Source organism: Macaca mulatta, chromosome 13 (genome assembly GCF_049350105.2).
Source record: "Macaca mulatta isolate MMU2019108-1 chromosome 13, T2T-MMU8v2.0, whole genome shotgun sequence".
Taxonomy (NCBI): Eukaryota; Metazoa; Chordata; class Mammalia; order Primates; family Cercopithecidae; genus Macaca; species Macaca mulatta.
Genome location: NC_133418.1, coordinates 114,528,130 through 114,539,082, shown reverse-complemented (window position 1 = coordinate 114,539,082; position 10,953 = coordinate 114,528,130). Strand labels below are relative to the sequence as shown.

Sequence of the window (10,953 nt, the reverse complement as noted above, 5' to 3'; positions counted from 1 at the left end):
AGCTCTCACGCAGGCCGAGGGAGGGCCTCCGCAGTGGCTGTGGAGGCGCAGATGAGGAGAGGATGTTCCTTCGAAGGATGTTTAGGAGACTGGGCCGTGGCGACTTGGTGGTGGACCAGATGGAGGAGCGGGGAGAAGCGGGCCACAGGTGACTCTCGGCTGCAGGCTCGAGGCCTCAGGGGACCAGTGATGCCAGTTCCCAAGATGGGGAATGCCGGGAGCGATGGGCCTGGGAAGGAAGAGAATTGATGAGTTTGGGACACGTTCAGCCTGGGACACCTGAGGACAAGTAGGTGGAGATGCTGCGCTGGGAGGCAGAAGTGGGGTCCAGGCAGAGGCAGAGGGAGGAGGTGGCTCGCCTGCTGGAGGTCACTGAAGTGAGCCATGGCCAGTGGATGGCACCTGGCAGACCTGCGTGGGAAGGAATGCTCCCCTGCTGAGCTCTAATCTCTGGAGCGAGGGAGGAACTTTGTCCTGTGGCAGGCCTGCCCGGCAGTGTCACTGCATTCTGGGCAGCGGCAGCATTGGGTGAGGGTATGAGGTGGGAAGAGTGGACTCTGGGCTCAGCCCTGAGGAATTCTGCCTCTGAGGAATGGGTGGAGGGGAAGCCAGCAAAGGGAGCTGAGCAGGAAACCCTGAGACGTGGGGAGGACAAGGCTCTGTCCAGTACCGCAGAAGCCGCATGGGGAGAGCTTCAGGCCAGGGCAAGCAGTTGAGTCAGAGGAGGGCGGAGGAGCGCCCACTGGACTCAGGTCAGAGGAGGGCGGAGGAGCGCCCACTGGACTGGGGTCGGAGGAGGGCGGAGGAGCGCCCTCTGGACTCGGGTCGGAGGAGGGCGGAGGAGCGCCCACTGGACTCGGGTCGGAGGAGGGCGGAGGAGCGCCCTCTGGACTCGGGTCGGAGGAGGGCAGAGGAGCGCCCACTGGACTCAGGGACACGAGGCCGCTGGGGGCTTTGGGGGAAGCAGCTCTGATCATATGATGGAGGCCACGCCAGAGTGCACCAGGAACAAACAAACCCCGAGGCTTTTCCCATGACAAACTGTCCAAAACAGGAACGGATAGGCCCATCGATGAAAAGGAGCGTGGAATCCTGGGAAGAGCTGACTGTTCTGTGTTTTCAGATGCGGGTGGTGGAGCATGTGGTCGGTTATGATTGGGGTTGGCTGTGACACTGTTCGGTTAGGAGAGAAGTTTAGAGGCCAGCAGTTTGCGGTGGGAATGGCAGCGCCTCTGTCATCAGACACCCACGCTGCCTCTTCCTTCCTGCTGACTGTCCTGGCCACTTCTGCCTGTGTCTCACTGGCCAGATCCCAGGCACATGGCCCCACCCTGCTGCCTGGGCTTCTGTGGCCAAGGAGGAAGAGGAGAAGGGAATTGGTGGGCGACTGGCAGCCTCTGCCACGTTCTGCTTAAATATTAATGAGAAATGCCAGAGTCACAGAGAAAGGAAAATGGTTTTTGGTTTCAGGTTCCTGAGAAGGCAGGCGTAGGGGGAGAGGCAGCTGTCCAAAGCCCAGGCGAGGGGACCAGGCTTTGGGAGGACAGAAATGGCTTCCACGGCTCCTCTCCTGCAGGAGGGATGAGGGAGGAGGGGTTTGAGTCTGTAGATGTGGCCACAGGAAGTCAAAGGCTTTCTCTCTGATGGCTTCTACATCATGAAGACAATCGGGAGCTCTACCGAGAGTGTGAAGTGTACAGAACAGGTCAGAGAATTTCATAGAGTGGAGAAGATGTAAAGCCCTCATTAAACACAATGGGGCATCAAATGGAGAAGGAGGATGTGGGGGTTGCAGGTTAGTTCAAGATAGAACCCAAGAGTGTGGTTGGCCATGTAGATGTGGGCTTCGAGCAAGCTGGGAAGTTGGGGAGTGGAATCCCAGTAAGGCCAACAAACAGCCTCGTGAGAGCCACTGGGCGGGCAGCTTGGAAGAGGAGGGCAGCTCAGGAGGCGGCTGACTAGAATTGAGAATTGGGAGGTGGTGCATTCCGAGGTAATGTCCAGGCTGTCCCTGACTGTGAGCGGAGCTGATGGCTGAGATGGAGGGAGATGATATGGTGGAGAGGACGAGGTGGAAGACCCAAGAAGCCAGGGCACCGAGTGGGTCATCCACATGGCACCTGAGTCGTTCAGGATGGGGGCAGGACTTGGGCATGAGCAAGACATAAAACAAGGTCCTGGCAGCTCTGCCTGGCTCAGGGCTGTGAGGAGGCTGCCATGGGAAAGCAGTCGTGAGTTGGGTGTGTGACTCCCAAGCCCTGTGTGGGACCCCAGGTGGTCTCCTGCACCCATCCCTCCCCTCACTGGCCCAGCCTACCCAGGACTTCCATGGGCATCTGCTTCCCCCAGCTCAGAACCTCTGGCTCCACCCTTTGTAAGAGAAGCTCCCAAACCCTAGCCTGGCGTTTGAGGACGCCTTTACCTGCAGAGTGCCGCGGCTCAGAGCAAAGACCGCTGATTCAGACTCCCTGGGTTCTATTCTTGTGCCTGCCACTTAATATATGTGGGGCCTTGGCCAAGTTAACAAACCTCTTTGTGCCTCAGTTTCCCTCTATAAGATGGCGATAGTAAAGGATGCCTCTCTAGGGATTAACTGAGGTAGCCTACATAAAGTACTCACCGGTGTCAGCTGCTATTTTAACTCCTTCTGTCCTCTTTGCACACTGGGCAGGCTACTGACTTCTTGGACCACTCAGAAGCCTTGGACCACTCAGAAGTCTCACCTTTTCCAAATCCTGCCTCGGACAGCTCTGCACGCCTTCCTCTCCTCTCTTCCTCAATACGGAGCACCACGCCTCGGTAAGCTCTGCTATGCAAGCCCAGTGATGAATGGCCTGCCCTTCCCACTCCCACAGCTGGGCCCTGATTCAGGACAGCCTTGCCTCCTACCTGAACTCACACAAGACTGCCTCGCTCATCCATGCCGTCCCGCACTTGTTCTGATTCAGCTCATGTCCCCTAAAGAACAGCGGTGGCCTCTAGCCCACCAGGGGTTCCCCACCTCATTCACAAAAGTGTGCCTATTTCTTTCTTTTCTTTTAAAAATTTTGAGATTGGCCGGGTGCAGTGGCTCATGCTTGTAATCCCAGCACTTTGGAAGGCCGAGGTGGATAGATCACCTGAGGTCAGGAGTTCAAGACCAGCCTAGCCAACATGGTGAAACCCTGTCTCTACTAAAAATACAAAAATTAGCCAGGCGCAGTGGCATGTGCCTGTAATCCCAGCTACTTGGGAGGCTGAGGCAGGAGAATCACTTGAACCCGGGAGGTGGAGGTTGCAGTAAGCTGAGATCACACCATTGCACTCCAGTCTGGATGACAGAGCAATACTTCGTCACAAAAAGAAAAAAAAAAAAAGAAGGCCGGGCGCGGTGGCTCAAGCCTGTAATCCCAGCACTTTGGGAGGCCGAGACGGGCGGATCACGAGGTCAGGAGATCAAGACCATCCTGGCTAACACGGTGAAACCCCGTCTCTACTAAGAAATACAAAAAACTAGCTGGGCGAGGTGGCGGGCGCCTGTAGTCCCAGCTACTCGGGAGGCTGAGGCCGGAGAATGGCGTGAACCTGGGAGGCGGAGCTTGCAGTGAGCTGAGATCCGGCCACTGCACTCCAGCATGGGCTACAGAGCGAGACTCCATCTCAAAAAAAAAAAAAAAAGAAAAAAAAAAGAAAAAAAATTTGAGATGAAGTCTCACTCTGTTGCCCAAGCTGGACTGTAGTAGCATGATCTCGGCTCTCTTCCTTCCTTCCTTCCCTCCCTCCCTCCCTCCCTCCCTCCCTCCCTCCCTCCTTCCTTCCTTCCTTCCTTCCTTCCTTCCTTCCTTCCTTCCTTCCTTCCTTCCTTCTAGAAAGAGCTAGGACGATAGATGCACACCACTCACCTGGCTAATTTTTAAAAAAATATTTTTGTAGAGACAGGATCTTGCTATATTGCCCAGGCTGGGCAAATACTCCTGGGTTCAAGTGATGCTTCTATGTTGGTCTCCCAAAATGCCAGGATTACAGGTGTGAGCAATTATAGCTGGCCCAGAGTGTTGTTTTTTGTTTTGTTTTGTTTTGAGACAGAGTCTTGCTCTGTCATCCAGACTGGAGTGCAGTGGCGTGATCTCGGCTCATTGCAACCTCCATCTCCCAGGTTCAAGTGATTCTCCTGCCTCAGCCTTCCAAGTAGTTGGGATTACAGGCACGCGCCACCATGCCTGGCTAATTTTTTGTATTTTTAGTAGAGACAGGGTTTCACCATGTTAGCCAGGCTGATCTTGAACTCCTGACTTCATGTGATCCACCCACCTTGGCCTCCCAAAGTGCTGGGATTACAGGCATGAGCCACCATGCTTGGCCAGCCATGTCTATTTCTTGATGACACTCTAACACCCCTGATGACTGTCCAATACCCTCAATGGCTCTCCAAGATGCACCATGACTGTCCAACACTCTCAATGATTGTCCAGTATTTTCCATAACTTTCCACACCCTCCATGACTGTCCAGTACTCTTCATGACTGTCCAGTACTCTCAATGATTGTCCAGTACATTTTATGACTTTCTAATACTCTCCATGACAGTCCAAAACCCTCCATGACTGTCCAATATATTACACAATTGCCCAGTACCCTCCAGGACTGTCTAACACTCTCAGTGAGTGTCTAATACCCTCATTGACTGTCCAATACCCTCAATGAGCATCGTTTATGGGGAGAGCTGGTGCTGACTGAAGAGGGGTGCTCAGTGGGGGCACATTTGCGTTTGGAAGGAAGAAATGTGTTTGAAAAATGGAGAAAGGTAGGAGGGGCCCTCCCGGAAGGAAGGAGCACTTGGGCACTGGCAGGTGCTGGCAGGCAGCAGAGGGATGTTGGGGAGGGCGGGCACAGTGGCCAGTAGCAGGAGGTGAGGCCTGAGACTTTTCCCACTCCCCGGACTGATTTTCCAGCAGGTAGTAGCCTGCCTTGTTCACCGTGGGGCCCTGGTGTACCCTTGATGACTATTCAATACCTTCAATGACTGTCCAGTACCCTCAATGAGCATCCAATACCCTCCATGACTGTCCAATACCCTCAATGCATGTTCCGTACTCTCAATGACGGTACAATGCCCTCGATGAGCATCCAATACCCTCCATGACTGTCCAATACCCTCGATGAGTGTCCAGTATCCTCCATGAGCATCCACTACCTCCATGAGTGTCCAATACCCTCCATGACTGTTCAATAACCTTGATGAGTGTCCAGTACTCTCAATGACTGACTAATACCCTCCATAACTGTCCAATACTCTTCATGACTGTCCAGTACTCTTCATGACTGTCCAATACCCTCCATAACTGTCCAGTACTCTTCATGACTGTCCAGTACTCTTCATGACTGTCCAATACCCTCTATAAATGTCCAATACTCTTCATGACTGTCCAATACTCTTCATAACTATCCAATACCCTCCATAACTGTCCAATACTCTTCATAACTGTCCAATACTCTTCACGACTATCCAATACCTTCCATAACTGTCCAGTACTCTCCATGACTATCCAATACCCTCTATAACTGTTCAATACTCTCCATGACTATCCCACACCCTCCATAACTGTCCAATACTCTTCATTACTATCCTCCATAACTGTCCAATACTGTCCATACCCTCCATAACTGTCCAATAATCTCCATGACTATCCAATACCCTCCATAACTGTCCAATACTCTCCATGACTATCCAATACCCTCCATAACTGTCCAGTACTCTTCATAACTGTCCAATACCCTCCATAACTGTCCAATACTCTCCATGACTATCCAATACCCTCCATAACCGTCCAATACTCTCCATGACTATCAAATACCCTCCATAACTGTCCAATACTCTTCATGACTATCCAATACCCTCCATAACTGTCCAATACTCTCCATGACTATCCAATACTCTCCATAACTGTCTAATACTCTCCATGACTATCCCATACCCTCCATAACTATCCAATACTCTTCCTGACTATCCAATACCCTCCATAATGGTCCAATACTCTTCATAACTATCCCATACCCTCCATAACTGTCCAATAGTCTTCATGATTGTCCAAGGCCTTCAATGGACATTCTAGCTGGGCCACACTCTCAAATGCTGTCCTACAGCACCCTTCCATACATCCTTGTTCGTTTCCCCAAGTTCCCCCAAAAGAACAAACTAGCACAGTCCTGCTTTCTCCTGCAGACCCCTGGGAAGGTCTGACCCCACTACAGGCCTCCAGGTACCTCCAGCCTGTCCAGTCTCTTCCACGGTAACTCCCACCCACCCACGCTGCCCTGTGCATCTCTGCCCCTGTTGGGCAAGGCCCCTAGAGCCTTGAGCTGACATCTCACCCACGCGGCTCAGCACAGGACCATCAGTACCTGCCGACACCCTTCCTTCACCAGGCTGCAAGAACAGCGCCAGTGTGCATCTTAGCTGCAGCCCTGGAGAAATTGGGGCAAAGATGAAAGGCTGACTCTTGATTTGGGAAGTGAAAGCCCGGGGCTGTGAGGGTGAGGCTGGGAAAGAGGCCAGCAATGCTGTGCACAGCCACCCTGACCACCACTCCCAAAGGAGAAGCCATGGCCCCACCTCAGAGAGAAAGGAGGGAGCTGTGTGCTGCAAACCCAATGTTTCCCGGTCCCAGTGGTCCATTTCACCCCACAGGGAAGCTAGGTGGCATGTCCTGGAAGGTGACGTTTCAGCCAAGCCCCAAGGTGAGAGTCAACCTGCATGAGAGAAGCAGCAGGCAGCTGGGGACCTGAGAGTTGCCCGGGTTTGTGTTCACAGCGTAAGAGTTCTCAGAACGGGGATGGATGAACGCCGGGTTCAGCTGCCTTCCACAAGACAAAGCAGCCACAGGCATGGGCCGGCCCTCTGTGACAGTGAGGAATCCGTGTAGAAAGGCCTGGCCATGGCCTCCTTTCTCTCCTCGGGCTCTCAACGAGCACACCTGGCTGTGGAGCTTCTTAGAGGCCTGGGAATGGGTCTGGAGGAGGAGCCAGCACCGAAGACACAAGGAAAGACAGTTTCACAGTCACCGCTTTGCAGCAAATAGAGCCACAGGCTGCCCCGAGGGCCACCACATAGTCTCTTCCCCCGAACCCCGCCCCACTCAGACCCTGACTGACTTCCAGTGGGGCCGACACTGCTGGCCCAGCAGCCCTTCTTTGGCCTGCTGGTGTCTTGGGCATTGTGTGTGTGGGGGGGTGTCCACCTTCTCTCTCCTTTCCCCTGCCTCAGACCACCACTCACCTTCTGTATGCTTCCACCCAGGCCCTCTTCACTTTGCTTTCTTTTTCTTTCACGTTAGACCCTGAGGGTCAGTTTCCTTTCTGCAAAGGCCAGGATAGCTTGATTTCTAGAACTTCCTAGGTGTAAGGGGAGATAGTTGCATTCTTTCCTGGGAGGTGTGCTCAATCCTGGAGCGGGTTGGATCCTTCTTATGCAGCAATAAAATAAAGAGAGTGGCCAGGCTCAGTGGTTCATGACTGGAATCCCAGTCCTTTGGGAGGCCAAGGCAGGAGGGTCGCTTGAGCCTGGAGTTTGAGACCAGCCTGGCCAACATAGTGAGTTTCTGTCTCAACAAAAAATAAAAAAATCAGCTGGGTGTGGTGGCACGCACCTATAGGCCCAGCTATTCAGGAGGCTGAGGTGGGAAGATCCCCTGAGCCCAGGAAGTTGAGGCTGCAGTGAGCTATGATCATGCCACCACACTCCAGCCTGGGCTACTAAGTGAGATCCTGTCTCAAAAAAAAAAAAAAAAAAAAAAAACTTGAAAAGAAAATGAAGAGAAAAAAATCGTAGTTTCATTATGAAACCAGGTTGCGCATTACTTTCCCACCTCACATCACTGAGAGGTTTGTTGTCTGGGCTCTAACAACAGGCCGGGATCCAGAGGTGAACAAGGCCACGTGCCTGCTCTCAGCTCTGCTTGGTGGCATCTGAGTGAAGACAGGGGTCATGTAGCGGAGGGACGTGCTGGCCGCAGGCTGCTTGGGGTCCCTGGTGACTCCCGGTGGCCTCGGTGTGTTGGCTCAGGGTGGCAGTGTGCTTCTCAGGCCTAGCCCCATGACCTAGGCTTTAAGGCAAACAGCGGGCCTGCTTCAACACTGTGGGTGGGAGGCGCTTGGAGCTATGAGACACAACCTGAGCCTCCGTTTGGAAAGACCCTGGCCTCCCAACCCTCTGGAGCTGAGACCTGAGGAAGGGCCCTTAATCCAGACCCTCCCTTTCCTGGTGCTCCGGCCCCTCTGCCATCCTGGTGCGGGGAGCTGAGGCCTGTGCATGGGTTTGCTTTGTCGGAGCCTGGGGCAGATGCCAGGGTGAGCACAAAGCCACATTGTGTTCCCTGGCAGGCACCAAGGGACCCACATAGCCAGTTGAGCCCCATCTCGGCTCTCAGGGGCTCTGCACTGGTGGATGCCTCCGCAGGGCCTGAGGTCAGAGCTCCCTGCCCACCTGCTGCCTACGTACCTGGTAGACACCCCCTACTCCAGCAGCCTGGGACCTGGATTCTCCAGGACAACTCCAAGTATAAAAACCCCTTCCATGGTCAGACTCAGACCAGATGTCCTGACTTGGGGTTTGGAAAATAAAGCTACTGAACACATGCCAGCATGTGCCTCAAGACATCTGCAAGGAACAGGTTGCCTGTCACCTTCATCACTGTCCCGACCCAACTGCACAAACCTTCCTAAATGTCCATCCTCCTGATCAAAGCACCTCCACACTGAAACTGCTTCATTCATGCCAGTGTTGAGGAGTGTGAATGAGTTCCCCAGGACACCACGAGAATGAAGCCCATGGCATTAAACTCATCCTGTGAAGCTGGAAACACATTCAGATGAGTAAGTGATTTGCCTGAGATCACCCTGCAGAAGCAGGGGTTTCTAATGGAGGAGGGATGCAAAGTGCTCCGAGAGCAAGGCCCCTCCTGCAGACATAGAAAAGGGCTTCCTGTGGGAGGTTTGACTGGGGGAAGAGGCACTCTCCAGGGCTAGAACAGGAAGGGCTGCCTAGCGGGGCGATGGCAGGTGCAGCTCTGCAGAGGCATGAGGCAGTGCTGCCTGCAGACAAGGAACCAGGCACACAGGGGAGGAGTCAGCTTCCTTGAATCCTGGAATCAGCTTCAGGAGGAATGCTAAGTCCGAAGCCCTTCTTCTCAGAGATGAGGAAACCCAGCTTCAGAGAGTTCTGCAGCCTGGTGAAGGCTCCGCAGCTGGCATACTGGGAACCCAAGCCTGCAGGTCCTGACCACGGCCCAGGGATGGCCTCTCAGAAGCACAATCCCAGGCCCCGAGAAGTCACATGATCTGGCTGGCAGAAGTGGCAGCCCCTCTCAGCAGGAAGCCTGTCTCCAGTGCTGAGTCACGCGGGCTCTGGCCAGTGGCACGGGGCAGAAGGAAGGTGGCGGCCTGGCTGTGGTGACTGCTAGGACCTCTGCTCCCCGGGCCCTCCAGCCTCCCTGGGTCCGCCCAGCTGCACGCAAGCCAGCGCACTACCCTCCGCAGGGCGTGGGGTGTCGGCAGGCCACCAGTCCTCAACCCTCCCTGCCTCTCACATTGCATGTGCAGGCTGGTGGCCAACCCCCTCGAAGGCTGTGAGCCAGGAGTGTCCGAACTGAACCGGAAGTGCAGGGCTTCAGGCTGTGCGCAGGGAGCTGGTGCAGGCTGAAGAGGGGTCCTGGGAGGGGCACATTTGCATTTTCAAGGAAGAAAGGTGTTTGAGAAGTGGAAACAGGCAGGAGGGGCCTTCCAGCAGAAGGGAGCACTTGGGCTAGGGCAGGCGGCCCAGTCTGTGGGCAGCAGAGGGAAGCTGAGGAGGGCAGCCCAGGGGCAGCAGCGGAAGGGGAGGCCTGAGGCTTTTCCCACTCCCATGAGGTCAGGAGGCGGAGATCCGGAGGCAAACCCTGTGGAGGGGTCCCGCCTCCTGCATTCTTCCCCAGCTACAAGGCTCTGAGAGGGCCTCCCTTCCAGAGAGCGGCCTTGTTAGGCAGAGGAGAGCCTGGGAGCTGAATAGAGGGCAGAGAGGCAGGACCCTAGCCTGGGCAGGAAGGGTTGGGCAGTACCGGGCTCCATGAGTGGGGCCGGCCACCGTTAAGGTCTCACTGGCCTCTGTCCTTAGTGGGGCAGTCAAGCCCAGGGCCGCTTTCGGGCAGCCCAGCCTCTGTTAGACCGTACTGAGATGGCAGGGTAGGGAAAGCACCGGCTTTCATGGGTGGGGACTCCACCAAAGCATTGCGGGGAAGCCATGGTTCTAAACCAATTACTCCTAACTCCTGGGCACACAGCCCTGGCCTCTCTGAGCCGATGTCTCCTCTGGGACCTCATAGAGGGTAACCAGGGCCTCCTGGGAAGGTGATAGAAGTGGCAGCAGCCCTGGAACCCCAACCAGCAATCAGCCCCCCGCCCCCCATGGGAGCCCTGCAGCCTGCAGCCGTGCGGAGCCAGAGCCGGTCAGATGCCTGACCGCCTACAAAGCACTCTCAGCTTCGTTTGCTTGCTGGTACCCTGTCCACCCCTCCTGAAGGCAGTGATGGGGACAGCTTCTGCCCAGGATGGCTTCAGGGCACTGGGAAGTGGAGGGGGCGCTGCAGTGCGGGTGGCACCAGCAGTGGGCTGGGCGGAGTCAGGAGGTGGATTCCTGAGTTCTCATCTGGAGCTGCCCCTGGCTCACAGCCTGGCCTGGGATCCATCTTGCCTCCCTCCACAGGTAGCTGACATGGATGGGAATTTCAGTCCCCAGTCCCCTGGAGCCTCCTGTGACCCTCTAGGCCATGGCATCCAAGAGGTTGAGAGTAACAGTCCAAGCTGGGGACGTTACTGGCACCCTGTCCGAGCTCCACGAAAGTGGGCACAGACGGAACCATTTTCTCCCCACGTGAGGACACCGTGCTGCCCAGATCACCCAGCTCAGCCTCGATGATACACCCAGGCCCCAAAAAGCTTTGCC

General features: G+C 55.1%; 1 long non-coding RNA gene across 1 annotated transcript; it reads left to right on the top strand.

Moving 5' to 3' along the window:
* The first annotated feature begins 406 nt into the window (after positions 1-406).
* On the top strand, positions 407-7,482 carry LOC114671774 (uncharacterized). Its single transcript, XR_013403053.1, has 3 exons — positions 407-528; positions 2,672-2,799; positions 6,202-7,482. It is a non-coding gene; the product is annotated as an uncharacterized LOC114671774 (long non-coding RNA).
* The last annotated feature ends 3,471 nt before the right edge of the window (positions 7,483-10,953 follow it).